Here is a 19,446-nt window from a genome sequence, read left to right as displayed (position 1 = left end):
GAGGACTGGGAGTTCATGGCAGTGGATGCCACAGTACGCGAGTTGTTTCAAACCTCATTATCTAGTGCAGTGATCCCCATCCAGTGGCTTGAGAGCAACATGTTTCTCACCAACCCCTTGGATGTTGCTCCCATTGGCCTCAAATCAGGTGCTTATTTTTCAATTCCTGGCTTAAAGCAAAGTTTTGATTGCATAAAAACCAGGTGTACTGCACCATAGAGCCTCCTGTATGCTGTCAGTCCACATAGGAGCTACCCAATCACAGTGCTTATTTGGCACCCAAATTAACTTTTTCAAGTTTTCAAACTCTTTTTACATTTGAATGTGGCTCACGGATAAAAAAAGGTTGGGGACCCCTGATCTAGTGGAATGCCACTCTCATTATCCAACACTAAATCACTCCTTTCAGTTCAAATTGGGATCAGGTGGATTTATGCAATCTGCAACCATCTTTTTCTTTAGGCAGTCTAAATATTTTCCAACGTCCACATTGCAGATACCATATCACAGTTTGAATTCAATTGTTTCAGTACCAAAAGGCATCTTATACTTATCAATAAAATATCAAATGTATGTAAAAAATATCATAAATATATACATATATAAAAAAGAATAATTAAACAAACGATATACTGTATACAGCCTATCAATCCAAATCCCAATCTCTAATTCAAAATATGGGACTAATAACCCATGGAACTACTGTATGAGTCCTCATTAAGGCCCAGGGGCGATAGGTTTTTCAACAAAAAAATCCATCTTGCCCCCGTTGCAATATTAAGGGGCAGATTTATTATGGGTCAAATTGAAAATTTAAATTTTTAAATTTTTTTAAGGTCAAAACTCTCAAATTTGAATAGTCATATTCTGGCGCTTTAAGAACTCGAATTCCACTATTCACCACCTAAAACCTGATGGATTCATGTATACCTGTAAGTCAATGGGAGAAATCCAGGGACCAATTTGTATATGTTAGTAGCCTTCCTGACATTCGAGTTTTTTTCAGAGAAAAAACTCAAATCGAGTTTAGTCTAATTCGATTCGAATTTGATTCAATTTTTGGGGTCAGGAATATTTGTCCGAGTCTTAGATATTCGATTTTTTTTATAAATACAGTAAATATCTCCCATGTCAAATTTCCAGTATGTTCGAATTTAATAGAGTTTTAAAAAACTCACATGAATTCGAAATTTGACCTTTAACAAATGTACCTCCCCTGAGCCTCAAGGTTATCTATTCCAACCCCATAATAACTAGGCTGGGGGGGAGGGGGGTCTATGTAGGGTAAGGTTTTTTTTTTATTAAGGGTTTGTTTCTCCTTTAAGAACTTGTATAGTTTTGCCCATGAGTTATTTGTGACATGGACACATGAGCAAATAGATAATACCCTTGGTTTATTAATAAACTGCATACGTTGTTGATGTAGCCTGTCCCATACCTTTTTAGCTTTATCTACAAAGGGCCAAATATTGCACATACTGTATCGCAGCAAAAATTACCATCCCTAACATGTTGGCTAGGACCCATATACAGTAGTGACTGATCACTAAATGTTTTTTCTCTCTTAGTCACCAAGGATGGTTTAGATCAGTGATCCCCAGTAGCTCGTGAGCAACATGTTGCTCTCCAACCCCTTGGATGTTGCTCTCAGGGTCCTCAAAGCAGGCGCTTATCTTTGAATTCCAAGCTTGAAAGCAAGTTTTAATTGCATAAAAACTAAGTATAGTGTCATGTATAGTGCCATGTATGCTTGTGTTGCCCCCAATTCTTTTTACATTTGAATGTGTCTCACAGGTAAAAAAGGTTGGGGACCCCTGGTTTAGATGGACACACTGCCCTATGAAAAGGATCATATTGCCAAATTGCCAATGTTTACCGAATATCCCATGAACTATATCCCACTCATCGCAAAAAAAAACTTATTGGTATTTTGGTCTCTCTAGCTATTCTTGCTACTATTAGATTTTAGCTTGTTCCCAGAAGGTTCTCTTATCCAAACACTTTCTTTGCACTCGCAGGAACTGGCCCACTGGGATATTGTCTCTCAAGTGCTTAGGATGTGCACTTAAATAATGCAGGAGTGCATTCACTGCCATTTCTTTCCTAAAGAGATCAGCTTTCAGCACCTTATCTTGATCCACGTAAAGAAATACATCCAAAAATGGAAGCCCTGTGAAAGAAATTATAGACGTCATTTTAATATAGCAAACATTATCACTGACAATGGACAAATTCATTACACCTTTCTGTGGGGCCGCACGCCCGCACCATAAGAAAAAGATATTGTATATATTGTGCAGCCACTGAACCACAAGATCATCTCTAAATGCCACCTCTCTCTCCCACCAACCTAATAAAAATTGGCAAAAGAGGGTGCACAACGTGCCCCCAAGCCCAGATCTTCTTCTTCGGCTCGCTGAGGCCACACAATGGAGCATTTACATGAGCAGCAACTGGACAATATTATTGATAAGCTTCTTTAATAGTTTTACTGATAGGCCTGATGCCCTTTAAATAAAATTTGCTCATTATATTTATCATGTTTTGGTCCTTCAAGAACATAACAGCAACAGGAGGGTATTTTCTGTGAACCTGCCAGAACATAAGAGGCGATGTCTCTGCCTTTTGTCCGGATTTGTAACTTGCATTGGAATATTAAAAAAAGTTAAGAAACACAAACCAATTTTACATGAGATTTCTGTAAAAGATTTCCCTACAAAATTGAGAGGGATAAATAAACTTTTATGCGCAAAGTCTGGGAGATGGCGAGTGATATACAAAGCCAGGGGTATACTGTATATACACAGATATATATATACAGATCAGGGCAGGGGTATATAAAGGCAAAGTTAAAGGACAACAAAAGCCAAATATTAATCATAAGTCTCCTGAACAGGACCCCACCTTCCCTTCCCCCAACCTTACCAAGCACAATACCCAGGGCAGCCCTCTTACAGTGAAGTATTTATTCCAAACATGATCAATAATAGCATCACTTACACAAACGATAAAGGAGAGCATTAATGCAATAAACTACCAGGCAGCAATTAGTAGAACATAAATCTTGCCAGACAACCTAAAGAGATTAATTATCTGATCAGTTTTATGCATAAATGATTAAAAGCAGTCAGAAAAATGCAAACATAGGGAGTCAAAATATTTGTAAGGCTTAGGACACACTGGTCTGGTTTTCAGCCTGTGTATAAGCTACGGTCTCCAGTATTTCTACATAATAAGTCCAGGCAGAAGTGTGGCACTTGGCTCATCGAGGCAACATTTAACTCAAAGTCCTGTCTGGATGCGTGACCAAAAAAAATTAACATTCTAGAGATATCAATAAACAGGTCAGTGGATCCAGAGTATTGCTCTATCTTTTCAGTTAGATCTGTAACCTGCTTTGGGAAAGGGGCATCAAAACTTGCCTAAAATCTAACATAAATGTCCAGCACAACACAAAATGCTATGATTTCCTTCCTGCCCATAATATATCCTTGAGGAAAGAAAATGTGTTTTAGCTTTATGCAGAACAGAATAATACCCAACCTAAGCTTTCTAACCTAAAGTGAGTCCTAAAGGGGTGGTGCCACCTTCTCTGGGGCAGGGTTAGCAGATCACTTGAAAACTCAGGGGCAATTCTAATCAATGTATATTGAAGGGTTGCACTGACTGCATTTACATTACAGTGCAATCAGTGTAGCCCTTCTATCTGGATCTTTTCAAACTGATCATTACATTTATAGCTGGTTTTACTCATGAGCAGCCCTACCAGAACCAATGGATATTTACTGCCAGTGCAGGGTGTAATATAGTAATTGAGAGGGCTGTAGTAGAAATGGCTGCATAATCTTCTCATATATAACTAATGGGGGATAAAAAAAAGTCTGTTTTGTACTAGCCTCCCCTAAGGGCAGGACTCCACGGACGATTCCGACGCAATCCGACGCAGGCGTCACATGGATGCGACGGAAATAAGGTAAGTAATGATATTGTCGGATCGTGTCGCATTGTTGATGCGATGCAACATGACTGTTGAATGCAGATGCTGCACACTGCGTCTGAATCCGACAGCCGTGTCACGTCACATCAACAATGCGACACGATCCGACAATATCATTACTTACCTTATTTCTGTTGCATCCGACGTGATGCCTGCGTTTTTGAGCGAATCGTCCGTGGAGTCCTGCCCTTAAAAAAGCCCTGTATGTCTCCTCTACTTCCGAACTGATTTACATGGAAAATATCAATGAAGTACACTTTGCTTATTGAATTATTTCACATACAGATTCTGGGAATTCTGAATAAATGAGTAGCCAGGGGACAGACATTTTAAAGGAGAAACAAACCCTTAATGAATAAAAAAAAACCCTACCCTACATAGACCCCCTCCCTCCTCCCCCAGTCTAGCTGCCCCCCCCCATCGGAGAAGTGGTTCATGCATAGTTGAAGCAATTTTCTGTCTCGCTACAACTGCGCATGCGCCGAAACTCACAAAAATTGCCAAAGTGACGGTCTCATTTAGAAGATTACTGAAGCGGCTAAAGATGGTGTCCGTGAACTCCGCTGGACAGAATCTGCACAGAGGGGTAAGTAAATAGTTAGGGTTAGATTCACTAAAGGGTGAAGTAGCTAACGCTAGCGAAAATTAGATAAAAATCCAATCCAATTCACTAACAGGCGTAGACAACAATTCGCTAGCGAACGGGGCCGTCGCTAGCATTCATTCACACTCTATCACCAGGTTACTTTTCACTCAGGCGAATGGTCGTTGATCCACAAATTCAGTAAAGTGTGGATTTTACTAAACGTTACCTCTTTCGCCAGAGTTGACTTCGCCACCTCAGACCAGGCAAAGTGCTAAAATGAAGCTAGATCTTCCTCAATCTTATGTCAGTTACATCATATCCTGTCTGCCAAAAATGCATTAAAGTTTAAGAAAACGCTGGCAACGTTTCCTTTTTTAAAGCAAAAATTGCTAACAATTTAAAAAAGTGCAGTTTTGGCCATGAAAATGTGGCTGCAGCCATTGCGGCATAAATGCCATTTATACAAGTGTATATTCAGAAAAAACTACTTTGATTATGGGAATCATTTCAGCATGTCTGCAGTGGAATTGCAGACCCAGTCATGTTGGAATTGTGGCTACATTGTCAGCAAAAAAAAGTCCCCAAATTGCGCTTTCATTCATAAGCAATACCTTTGGTTCTGTAGACACAGCAGCACAAACACTCAGGAAACAGTGTCTAGTTCTGCCGCTAGTAATAAAGTGAGTAATAAAGTGAGAGTGGCACCTGCACATGTCACATATCTTGCGGTACCGCTGAGAATGCTGGGACTTTCATTTACAGGAAATGCATAGCTGCAGATTAATCAAGCTATTAGTCATCCTTGCACTTGGCCTTTTTGATCTGAATGCCTGTGGCCATGTAGTGTATGAGGCAGAGCTGAACCAATAAGTTTTCAAGCATAAGGCAGATGTAGTAGAATCACTCACCAAAGAAAAGACGTGGCCCAGGTGCTCTAGCCCCAGGCCCTCAGCTCAAGGGAGCGGACAATCCGTATAGAAAAAGCATAAATGTTGGTGCCGGGCACACTGGCAAACTCACGTATTGATCAGAGCAGAGAAAGAGTAAATTAAAAATTGAAGCTTTATTATAAAGTCATCTCTCGCCTGACACGTTTCATGTCACTAGGACACTTAATCAGTAATGCACATTACCATGGGCCATGCTCCAGGGCCCTGCTTTGCTTGGAATGCTGGGTAAAATTGCAAAATCCTGTCATGCTGTTTGTTTTCTGCAGTTTTCTCCTTTATGGCATTAACGGCTTTGGCATCAGTTATATTTCCAAGGTTAATAAGAAAATAAGGAAAAAACACCTTTAGCTTTATTGTTGTCCAGACTCCATGCAGGTACCCACAGTGCTGTGTCTGGGGGGGCATTTTTATTGCCACCATATGGCAACATTTCCCTTTCACTCAGTGGACCTCAGGCTTTTCTGCAAAAGCTGCACCTGAGCCCCCACCAAGCAGGACATGTGCCTCATGCATGGGGGTACAATCCCTTCCTCCCCCAGTAGTAATGCCAGTGGTTTTACCTGTCTGCAGCTTCAGTGCACTCCTGTAGGTACAGACCCATAGGGGAAACTCTACATGAAATTTTGAGTGCAATCGCCACGTTTATTCCCCCCTCAATGCAGCATTTCCCCCTAAATTCCAGACTCATTGCTCCAGATGCTATTACCAGCAATGTGTTGCAATTAAAAGGGTTCACCCTTTAGTTAATTTTTAAGGTGAATTACCCCTTTGTGTGAGGAGGGAGGTCTCATTGTTAGTTCTAAAGAAGTGACTGCCAAAGCATCAGTTTTCCATTTACAAAATCCTTCCTTGCAGCATAGCCGGCGGCCATGTTTGTACTTGCCGCCCCACCTACTGACCCTGTGCATCTTCACTGAAAGGGGCCGAGTGCAAGCCTTCAGATCGAGTCTATGCCTGACATCAAAGGCTGAAAGGAGTGAAAATACCATCACCTAGATACAGTTTGTTCTCTGTTTCCTAAAGTAATGCCCCCCCTTCAGGTTCTATGTTTGGGCCTTTGTCTAAAAAAGAGGAGGCTTGAGAGCTGACGCTTAACTTGGTATCTGATTGGGCACTTGTATCCATTTCTGTATGACCCCGGTCACTTGTTGCACACATGTTGCCCTTATATTTCCACCTTATTTTTCCAGTAAATCCCAGAGTGGTCTATAATGTCTCAATCTCTGAATTTTTAACCAGACAGTTTTGATCATGTGTAATCAGCTTCATCAAATTTATTGAGCATGTATTCAGAACTTCCTCCCACTGGGACTTAAAGGTCTCATCTACCTCCCAAGCTGAAATACTTGTATCCTTAAGCCTCTTGGTATCAGCCCTTTTACAATATATTGCTCTAAACTGTGGATATTCCACCACAACTTGTCCAACTTATTATGAGCTGTTACTAGTCGATTACATAAAGGTACATGTCCATCATTACCAGGTTGAGTCCCAGTGTTAGTAGCACATTCCTCAATTTAACATTCCTGGCAGCCTCTAAATCTGTCAAATTGATTGCCATAATATCCCAAATTCATTAATCAAATATAATAGTGCTAATGCAAATGCTAAAAGATAGACTACAAAGAGTGGTGGTAAATGGAACATTTTCTAATTGGACCAGTGTTGTTAGTGGAGTACCGCAGGGCTCTGTACTAGGTCCCTTGCTTTTCAACTTATTTATTAATGACCTGGAGGTGGGCATTGCAAGTACTGTTTCTATTTTTGCAGATGATACTAAATTGTGCAGAGCTATAGGTTCCATGCAGGGTGCTGCCACTTTGCAGAGTGATTTGTCTAAACTGGAAAACTGGGCAGCAAACTGGAAAATGAGGTTCAATGTTGATAAATACAAGGTTATGCACTTTGGCAAAAATCATATAAATGAAAGTTATACACTCAATGACAGTGTGTTGGGAGTTTCCTTAAATGAGAAGGATCTTGGGGTTTTTGTAGTTGTCTAATTCTGGGCAGTGTCATTCTGTGGCTACTAAAGCAAATAAAGTTCTGTCTTGCATAAAATAGGGCATCAACTCAAGGGATGAAAACATAATTATGCCTCTTTATAGGTCCCTGGTGAGGCCTCATCTGGAGTATGCAGTGCAGTTTTGGACTCCAGTCCTTAAGAGGGATATAAATGAGCTGGAGAGAGTGCAGAGACTAAGTGCAACTAAATTGGTTAGAGGGATGGAAGACTTAAATTATGAGGGTAGACTGTCAAGGTTGGGGTTGTTTTCTCTGGAAAAAAGGCGGACATGATTACACTTTACAAGTACATTAGAGGACATTATAGACAAATAGCAGGGAACCTTTTTACCCATAAAGTGGATCACCGTACCAGAGGCCACCCCTTTAGACTAGAAGAAAAGAACTTTCATTTGAAGCAACGTAGGGGGTTCTTCACAGTCAGGACAGTGAGGTTGTGGAATGCACTGCCGGGTGATGTTGTGATGGCTGATTCAGTTAATGCCTTTAAGAATGGCTTGGATGATTTTTTGGACAGAAAATCAAAGGCTATTGTGATGCTAAACTCTATAGTTAGTATAGATATGGATATATATAATTTATGTAAAAGTAGGGAGGGTGTGTGTATGGATGCTGGGTTTTCATTTGGAGGGGTTGAACTTGATGGACTTTGTCTTTTTTCAACCCAATTTAACTATGTAACTATGTAACTATTTAATGCACCTGTGCATAAATTGCCACAAAATTGGATTTTCCCCCAAACAATTTGTATAATCACATAAACAAATGAGCACTGTGCCAGGTAAAAGTCAATAACACAGTGATGTGCATATGGACAAAGCACTTAATACTATAATACCAAACACACTTGAAACACCCGGATGTTTCAAAATATATCATTTACTGTATGTCAACAGCCCCCTCACTCAGACAACTAAAATATGTACTGTACATTGCAAAAGTAACAGAGTCAAAAAAGATCAATTGCAGGAATGTATACACATTGCAACAAGTGAGTCTGGGAGTATACTCAGGGCCGCCATCAGGGAGGCACTTTTCAAAATAACTGGAGCCCCTTGACAGCGCCAAAGTCATGCCGAACTGATGAAGTCCTGAATAGCTGAAGTTCCGAAGAGCCAAAGTCCTGAAGAGCCAAAGTCCTGAAGTCACGAATCGCTGAAGTCACGAATCGCTGAAGACCCGAAGCTGCGAACGGAGCTGAAACCACAAAAAGACCTGAAGTTGAAGTACTGAAGCCGCGAAAAGACCCAAAGCCACGAAAGGAGACAAAGTTGAAGTCCTGAAGCCCCGAAAGTAGCCAAAGCTAAAGACCTGAAGCCACAAGTTCAGTTCTACTGAACACCAATGTGTTTTTATTTATTTCATTTTATTTTGTATTTCATTAAACCCCTGGCCACCAATATATTATTTTAATACTCAATACTTAATAACATATATTTTTAAAAAATATTCTCTGGGGCCCCAATGTTTCTTTTAAACTTGTAAAGGGGGGACATTGACACCAATTTTTAAAAAAAACTAAAACAAATACTTTCTGGTGCCAATGTTTTTTTTAAAAACTTTTAAGGGGGCCCTGGCACCAATGTTTTTTTAACTGATAGGTGTGCTCTGGTCACCAATTATTTTTTAAACTTGTAGGAGGGCCCTGACCACCTATTTTTTTTTTAAAAGCTTTTATGGGGGGCCCTGGTTGTTGTTTTTTAACTTATAAGGGGGACCTGGCCATCAATGGCTTTTTATAACTTGTGTGTGGGTTGGTTTACCGTTTTTAGCATTGATGTCCGTGTGGCCTTTTTACTGTGGTGTGGGCGAGATTTGGGGTGGAGCTTGGGGGCTGGGTGGGTGGATGGGTGGGGCCCAGAAAATGTTGTTGTACGGGGCCCCGTGATTTCTAATGGCAGCCCTGGGTATACTTATACCACAACAGTACTTAGTACGGATATAAATGCATTGGGGGAGAAGTGTCCATGCCTCCATGCATATTGCCTTTACCAGGCTTCGTCAGGAGTGATTTACGGGGCCAGAACTAGGGGTAGGCAGAAGAAACACCTAACTAGGGCGCAACGATTAGGCAGGTTAATGGGTCTTCTGCCTACCCTCTGCCACTCATGGTTATCTCTCTGTGGTCTCTGTGCTTCAAAACAGTGCACAGAGACCAGTGACAGTGTACCCATTTTTTGCAAGGTACCTTCTACCTGCTCCTAACTAGGGTTGCCATCTGTTCAGTTTTGACTCGGACAGCCTGGTTTTTTGGAAGGGCTGCCAGAGTCAAAACTACCTGCCCAGTTTGACAAATTAGATAACCCAGGCAAGATTAACTGAGATTGACAAGGATATCTGCCAATGGGTGATTGCGACATCATAGCCCCACACCTGACACCACTGGTCCGCCCCTAGAAAATCAACCCCGCCCCCCAATACATCACAGACCCGCCACTCTACGTCATCGGCCTTCCACTGCCCCCCAGTCAGCAATAGCAAAAGGTGGAAAACCTACTCCTAACTACACTGCATGCATCCATGTTAGTGAAAAAACAAAAGTTGAGTTTGGGTTTATTTAATGTTTAAAGGATTTTAGCAGACTTAAAGGGGTTGTTCACTTTTGAGATAACTTTAAGTATGATATAGAGAGTGATATTCTGAGAAAATTTGCCCTTGGTTTTCATTTTTTATTATTTAAGTTTTATGAGTTATTTCGCTCTTTATTCAGCAGCTATTAAATGTGCATTTCAAGCAATCTGGTTGCTAGGGGCCAAATTTCCCTGGCAACGGTGCAATGATTTGAATAAGAGAATGGAATATTAATAGTAGAGGGAATGAATAGAAAGATGAGTAATAAAAAGTAGCAATAACAATACAATTGTAGCCTTGCAGAGCATTTGCTTTTTAGAAGGGGTCAGCGACGCCCATTTGAAAGTTGCAAGTAGTCAGAAGAAAAAGGCAAATAACTATAAAAATATAATAAATAAATAATGAAAACCAATTGAAAATTTGCTTAGAATTGAACATTTTATAACAAACTAAAAGTTACTTTAAAGGTGAACCACCCCTTAAAGTCTGGTGATGCAAATTAAGGAACGACATCTTATCTGGAAAACCACAGGTACCAAGCATTCCAGATAACTTGTACAAATAACTACCTAGTTTTAGAAAATCTTGTTACCTAAACATATGTACAGTATAGATTGTGCATCAAGCCGTGATAGAATTTACAATTTTATTTTTGCCTGTGCTGTATTTTATACTGCTGTCCTTCACATTCTGTATTTTTACACCAGCAGAGTGCAGTATTCTCACTAGCAACGCAAGTGCAAATTGTAAATTTAGATTATATAACACAACACAGCAGTGCAAGACAGACATATTGCAATAAAATAAAATAAACATACAGGTATAGGACCTGTTATCCAGAATGCTTGGGACCTGGAGTTTTATGAATAACGGATCTTTCCGTAATTTTGATCTGCATACCTACTAGAAAAATCAGGTAAACATTAATCAAACCCAATAGGCTGATTTTGCTTCCAATAAGGATGAATTATTTCTTAGTTTGGATCAAGTATAATCTACTGTTTTATTACTACAGAAAAAAAGGAAATACATTTTATTGAATTTGATGAATAAAATAAAGTGTCTATGGGAGAGAGGCCTTTCTTTAATGTAGAGCTTTTTGGATAAGGGGTTTCCGGAAAACAGATCCCATACCTGTACTCGAAAAGCTTTGTCAAACAGATTGTAAACACATAGGGGGGTCATTTACTTTCACCACGGATACAAGTGCAGAAGCATTTATTCTACTTGCATGTCATTTGTGTGTTCACAATTATAACTCTTTACATGTCACAGATCATAATCTACAGAGCTGTTTGTCCAGTACTTGACTGCCAAGAATTCTAAATTCTACTTTTTCCGGGTTCTTCAGCATTCTATGGCTATTGTAATATAGTAACAGACATAGGAACATAATAAGTTAGGTTGAAAAAAAGACACATCCATCAAGTTCAACCTTATAAAACTGTATATAAGCTTTCTAACTGCTAATTAATCCAGAGGAAGGCAAAAAATCATTTGAAGCCTCTCCAATTTGCCTGAAAAAAAATCCTTCCTGATTCCAAGGGCCATGAATAAACTGTAAAGTATATCCTAATTTGTGATGTTAATTGTGTGACATGACCAACTGAAAATTCTGTATGCTGTATATATATATATATATATATATATATATATATATATATATATATATATATATATATATATATAATACACAAAAGCCATGAATAGCCTATAAATTATATCCTTATAAACGGTGAGTTCTGATGTCATCAGTTATAAACGGTGAGTTCTGATGTCATTTCTGTCACATGACTCACTGAAACTTGTGTATTATAATAAATAAAGTATCCCCAGTTGAAAAATATGAGGATATTACAAGTACCTCGAAGGCCTTCGGCCTCGTGTTATGAAAGTCCTCGGTAACTTTTAATATACTTATATTTTACAAGAGGGGGTACTTTATTCACTATATATATAGGGGGCTACCTCTTCATTTGGCAATAACAGCATGTACAGTATTCAAACTGCACTGCACACGTATCAGGGTTCTGTTCATGTTTGTTGCCTAGAGCAGGACTAGAAATAAAAATAGCCTTGGTTATGACCTTATACAAGTCATGAGATTCCTTGGTGAGGTCCGGTTGCCTTATATTTTACATACGGACCTATATTATTTGCTGTATAATACACAAGAGTCATGAATAACCCGTAAATTATATCCTTATAATCGGTGCTTAGTGACTTCTGTCACATGACTCACTGAAAAAATGTACCCCCTGTAGAAAATATGACTATTTTAGAAGTCACCAAGGAGATCCACAATCTGTATAAAAGCACAAGGCCTTCAACCTTCGAAACCAATTTTTTCATGATGCTCCATTAACTTATCTAAGCAAATGTGAAGATTTTCATTTGTTTTTAAACAAGTTTGAAAACCAGACAGCACCTTGAAATGCCTGATTCTGTCCATGCTTTCCACAGAGCATGCATTGCTAAGGAGTTACACGTTTCCTTAGATGCAGTAACAAAGAGCCTGACATGTGGAACCCATCCCACTGTAACTTTCTGAGAATAAATGTAAATGACGCACAGATGGAAGGACCTGACCACTCCTAGGTTGCTGGCTACTGACACATCTATTATACCTGCCAGGCTCTGCTTAACATCATAATGAAAGACATGTGCTAAGTTCCCAGCAGGTTGGGTGCTACTGGTTTTGTCAGGTGCAAATAAAGAACAAATGGAGAGAAGATCAAGAGGTCACAATAGGAATTACCATATGGGCAGCAATTTTTTAACTAGTGTTGACATATACTAGAATGTATGGTTCTAGCTCTGCAATAATAATTTACAGGTCTCCTTGCAGGTAGCAGCACTGTAAGACCATGGCCTTTAGTATACTGGATGGCAAAGTTATAATAACATGTCTGTGTCAGCTTCTTATCCACCATCCTGCTAATGTCAACTAGATTATCATGGTGGAAGTGCTTCAGAATGTGAGTTGTTAGAGGCATGCGTCAGGCCACAGAACACTACATAGATCTGTGGACAAATATGGAATATTGCAGCATTGACCTGTCAATCTTCCTTCTAGCACTAGAAGCTCCTATATTTATTTATACTTGGCAAAACCAAGGCAAGGGGCTTTGGAACCCAAGGAAAAGGTGGCAGTCTATACTTCCCAAGGTCCCACCACATCCCTAACCCATGTCTAGAAGTGTCTAGAGTGACAGACAGATCAGCTGATGGGAATGATGAGGGGAATGTTTCGGAAAGGCGATGAACTGCTGTGCATATTGCTATAAGCATTTTTTCATATGCAAAATGATGACAAGTTTATCCATTCCATCATATGGCACTATGCATACACTGCTGAATTAATGATGGTAATAATGAATTCATTTGCTCAGCTGCTTGCCAGCATGTTCATATGAAGCGATGAAATTATGATATTATTGCTGATGATAAGTTATGCTTGTGTAGATAAAAGCGTTTTTAAAATTCCAGTACAAGCCATATGCATTCACATGAAGTTGTCGATTAAAGACTCAGATGGAGTGCAGCTGCCAGTAGAGGTGGTATAGAAGCTAAATGGTCAAGAAGAATATAAAGCAAAATTGCAAATAGTACTGTATCCTGAACCAAACTAATTTACTTATCTAGCTCTTTTCTGCTACAGCAAGAAATCTAGCACTGATTTTCTGCCTTGTGGTGCTACAGAAGTCCTGTGTATCCGCTACAGGGGAGAGCAGGTACACTATGATTTGGTGTGACTCCACCAAGGGTCAGGACAGATTAGGCTGTGATACACGTCCCTGGGAACTTCCCTGATCCACAATCACCACACAGAGGAAAGGTTGATGGGTTTTTTTTGCAGGACCCTGTACCCTTAAATAACCATGATACGGTACATACAGCCTGCCAGCCAGGAGCAACTACACAGAATAATGCAAATGGTAAAGTCTAAATTACTGAAGGGATTCCCCACTTATGTCAGAGATTGCAAACAATAGGGGGTATCAGGCCGCCAAAATCAAAGTTGAAAATTTAATATTTATTGTAGATTCAGGAACAATATCTGCATTGGCCCTACGTGTCTCGTGCCCTCCAAGGCACTTAATAATGGGCTTCCTCATAGGGGGAAAATAAACATGCTGCTGTAGGGATGCACAAATTTACAGTATTAGTATTTGGACACACACACACCAAATCTACCACAAAAGATTTGACCAAATCTAGAATGGAATCCGGATATTCAAATTAGTAAAATATACACACATGCTGATAGGCTTAGGGATCATCAACACTTTTGAAAGCATTATCAGAAATTAGGTAATAGGTTAAATTATGGTTATAATGTATTAATATAATCCTGAAGCCCTGAAGTTACCACCATATCAATGGTGGCAGTAATTCCATGTTTCCCTTAGACTAATATATGCACAATTAACTGGAGTAAGTTGGGTCGGTGTATTGGTGCTCCTGCATGTGAAAAGAAGTGAAAGGCGCATGTTTAAGTACAACTACTGTACATTTTATTAATGGCAACATTATGGGCAGAACTTTGTGTTAGTTTCAGCACAAGGCACTTGCACTTGCAGATGTAAATTATCCTTAGGCTTTGCATGTCTAGATTACCTTTTTTTAAGCTTTGTTTCCTTGAAACTCTCATATACGAGGCCCATAACATTTGCCTTGGCTTGTTTGTGTTTACTGCATTTTCTTATTGCCATTACCCTAGGATTATTATGTACTGCAGAAAATGTTTTTATTATAATGAAAAATTTCATGTGCCTACAGCTTTTCCATGAGCCAACTTTACAACAATGTTCCAGCAAGTGCACCAAATGCATCTAGTTAGTGTAACGTATAGTATCCCTCATTCAGCCTTTCTTGTATTACAGAGCTGTGAAGATTTACTGGCTGCTACGGAGCACACCAGACAATCAAAGTAAAAGGGTACAAAAATGTTCCATACAACTACTGATCCACGAGGTGGCCCAATTCAAAGCTCATATTACAGGTCTCAGAATTGTCTACGTTCAGGTCATATCAATTGCACATTAAACATATGGCTTGGAGAACAGCACTGTAATAATTTACAGAATGTCTTCCAAAATATCATGTCACAATGATGTTATCAAATTGCTCAGATAGGCTCCATATGCAATAGGTGTGTTGGATGTGTTATGCTAAAGGAATATTACACATCCAACAACTCACAATAGATGAAAGCAATTCCCTACAAACTATTTTATAAATCACAATACACAAACGTAAAGTTGAGACAGTTCATTCTCATTTATGGTGTGCCTATGCTTCCAAATTTTAATGCACTTTTTGGTCTTGTTTTAAGCCAACTATTAATAATAATTACATAGCTTTATAAAACAGGAATCAGCAGGACAGCTGATTTATATTAAGGAAGAATTGAATTGTAATTATCTGCTTGTTCTTGGTTGTGTTTTTGACTAGTCATTATTTACAATAGCCAAGACTATATGGCAGCTTTATTTTATTTCAAGGTGTCAACTGCCAAGTGTATATTATTTTTATGAATGCTGCTTGGTCCTGTGTATTGTCTGCCATATAATTTCTATAGAAGGGCAAAGAGAAGAGAGAGTTGGGGTAGAACAGAACATCTCAGGGATGGGAGCAAGTGTATTGTCATAAACATTGTCAGTCATGTATTTCCTGGGTTGCACATGTCTCATACTTCTCACAATATAACTCAAGAAGTGAAGGAGGTTTTCCCCCAATTTAGGGAGGGATGATAACATGCAGTAGACTTTTTGGTAGATGCTGGGATATATACTTATCAACCAGAGGGAAAAAAAGAGAGTCTTACAGTGAGGCTTGTGGCACCACAAAGCTGCAGCCCTGTACCATCTAGTCGTGGACAACTATTACATACAGGCTTGCTTGTGTGCTGCCCTCCTATGATATCCCACATATTAACAGATTTTTGAGCAGAACCAATTACAAGTAGTAAAATGTTCTATTAAGATGATAAGCCACCATAGCATCAGCAAATTAAAAGGAAATACCATTGCTGGCAGACAACAGAATAGAAAAATCCATATTTACTGAGCATCTATGTTTTATAAACAGTTCAGTATTAGACTTTTCTAAACAACAATAATGCTCATTAATCATCTTCTTTCATGTTTGTTTTATGAAGCAAATAAAGTCCAAGTATAGGAGTGAGTACATTTTGTCATTGAGTTGAACCCTATATTACATTTGTTTCTATAGTCTAAGGGCTCTTACAGACGAGCGTTTTTACCTGCACTCCCCTGCGTTCCGTTTTTCTGCGTTCAGCCGCAGGGGAGCGCAGGAATAGATGCATTACATTTTTTCCAATGGGGCTGTACTCACACAGGCGCGTGTAGGCGCCGAACGCAGGTTGAGACGCAACATGCTGCATTTTTCCTGCGTTCGGCGCCTACTTGCGCCTGTGTGAGTACAGCCCTATTGGAAAAAATGTAATGCGTTTATTCCTGCGCTCCCCTGCGGCTGAACGCAGAAAAATGGAACGCAGCGGAGCACAGGTAAAAACGCTCGTCTGTAAGAGCCCTTAGGGGAACAGCTAAGAAATAAGGCCTACATCTTATTCCTGGACTGGCGAGGTCCACTTATTTGACCCATTGGCATCCATTAGAAAGCCTGTTTGTAGCTTGAATGTGCTCTGTTTAATGAGGATAGTTGTAAGTTCAGATGCATGCATTACAAAAGATGATATTAATTGTACAAAAGTAAGCCATGTTTTGTAGCTAATTGTCCAGTGTACCTACATACTGTACCATATGTAACTTCTTTTACAAAAGGAAAGTCTGTTGTTTTCAACAGAATATATTGTTACAGGACTCTCAAAGTAAGGGTAAGCAATTAAGTTCAGCCTTACAGATTGACCCACTGTAAACAGAGAGGGTTAAATAAACAGTGAGCAAGACTAATCGAGGCAGTATTTTTTGCTGAGTCCTTTTCCAAGCTATTACATTTGTTCTTCTATTTCCCATTAGGTGTTCGTTTTCAGAACAGACAAGCAGAAATGTTGATGTAAGCCTTGTTTATTGCGCCTTTGTGAGGCTTCCAGCAGTTGCAATGGAACATATTTCTAAGTGAATTTTGTATTGTTCTCTGGGGTGATGGGATTAGTCAAAATATGTTTTCTCATGTTTCCACCACATCAACACAAACATCTTTCAATGTTCCTTGGGGCTCACCGTTTGGATATCCAAGATGGATTCCACGGGGTCGTCATGGTATAATATATTGCAAATAATACTTAAATCCAAGTAAGTCATGTTTGGAAACTAAGAGCCGTTATATGGTATTTAACCCTGCGGTTACCATCTACAACAGGGAGTTCCTTTGGAAGCAAATAAGTCAAAATAGGAAATTACTACAAAATGCAGTATAATCAGTAATAATGTTAAAAAATGTAGTGGCACTGACTCACAATGTGTGAGACGGCTTTACAGAAGTCTTTCCTTAAAGTAATGCTGCCTATCAAAGGGTGACTTATTTCTCAATAAGCCACAATGACAGTAAAAGAAGAGATAATGCTTTTAATGACAGAATTTTATGTAAAAAAAAAACAGCAGAAACTGTTTTCCATAGGTGCTAATACCTCTAAGAAGTTGACTGACATTTCAAGTAATGACACTAAAGTTTGTCCCAACAAGTAGGCTTGACATCCAGTGACAGATTTTCGCTCAATAAATATGTTTTTTTTTCAGTGGTGACTTTGTCTTATCCTTTTCATGATGATGAAAATGTACCCAAAGACACAGTCATAGAAAGATGTAGATAATAGAAAGATGTAGATAATACCTCAATAGGTTTGATAAATATGCCTCTAGACCAAGTGTCCCCAACCTTTTCTACCCGTGAGCCACAATCAATTGTAAACAAATAAGGGTTGTGATTGGCTATATGGTAGATTCTATGTGGACTGGCAGCTGACAGGAGGCTTTGTTTGGGCCACTGGTTGGGGATCACTGTTCTAGGCTAACAATGTCTAGGTATTGTTTAATTGCTGCTGAGAAAAGCCTTTCTTTATTGGGTTCAGTCAAAAAGAAAGGTGTCTGCTGGACCATTCTGTGGTTTCTGGTTTCATTTATTGGGACATGGATCATTTACAAGTGTATATTAGTAAATTCAGACCTGACATATGGAAAAGTCAGACAGCACACTAGCATATAGTGGCAAGGTCACACATAAAGCCACCGCCCTAACCAATGGTGCCCTGATTATGATCAAATGTGACTAAATACCTGCTTTTTAGGGGAAAGTTGTTGATTTCATACTACTTGAGCTATTCCAGAAGGGCAATCACCATAATAAATTGTATTTACATATAGTGCTTATTATATTACATGTGTATTATACACGTTTTCTTCCAGGTACAGTAAATTTCTCTTCTGTAGAGTTTGGGATCTAATTTTATGCGAGGCTTATAAAAACGTGAGCTTCTCAAGGTGAAGAGGGCACATGATGCAAATCCAGTTTTTAAATAATTCACCAATAATAACAATATGGCATATTACACTTTCATATAAGCAGCCTAATAAAGAACTGGGCTTTATCTGTTATCCTAAATAGCTTTCCCTATTATGTTTAAGGGAAATGTAACAATACTAGGTTGGGCGTGTGAAGAATGTAGGGACCTGGTATCTCTTTGCTTCCACTCAAAATAGATCCTATAGGAAAATGACTTCCAAAAGGGGACATTTATTAAAGAGGTGCAGAAGGAGTAGGTCAAGCACATGCTTAGTCCTTCAGCAAATTCCCTCTGTAAAGGTGGCATGCTAGAGGCAGAGGGCAGATAGGGGTATTAGGAGCTAGCAGTGACATTGCCCAATGTTTGAGAAGCCCAGAATATTGAGTTTGCTGTAAGCATACAGTTGTCTGGATTTGGTGAAGCATTTAGGTTTTGGGTGGTTGTAGGAGCCTATGCTTGCCTATTAACATTGGATTCTGGGTTCTTCTTCAAAATAAGAAAAGTACAACATTTGTTTCCAAGAGATTAATGCACTTGCCTTGCTGTCTATCTGTAGTTTAACTCAGCCACTGATTTCCTAATACTGGTTGACAGTTTACTACTTTTCAGTCAAGAAATATTTACAATAGCTTGGGGGTGGCCAGAATTTAATGATCGAACATCACAAGTAACCTAGGATTACTATGAGTACACCCTTTCTGTTACCATGCCCATGTTAACTTTTATTGCTTATAATATTTGTTCATGCTGTTCCTGCTTTTTTTGCACAGCACTCAAAGTAAATATTAAAGTTTATAAAACAATAGTATATGGCAGGCCCATGCAGCCT

The sequence above is a fragment of the Xenopus laevis genome, chromosome 8L, assembly GCF_017654675.1.
Source record: "Xenopus laevis strain J_2021 chromosome 8L, Xenopus_laevis_v10.1, whole genome shotgun sequence".
In the NCBI taxonomy this organism is placed as follows: Eukaryota; Metazoa; Chordata; class Amphibia; order Anura; family Pipidae; genus Xenopus; species Xenopus laevis.
Note: the sequence above shows the minus strand (reverse complement) of the source record.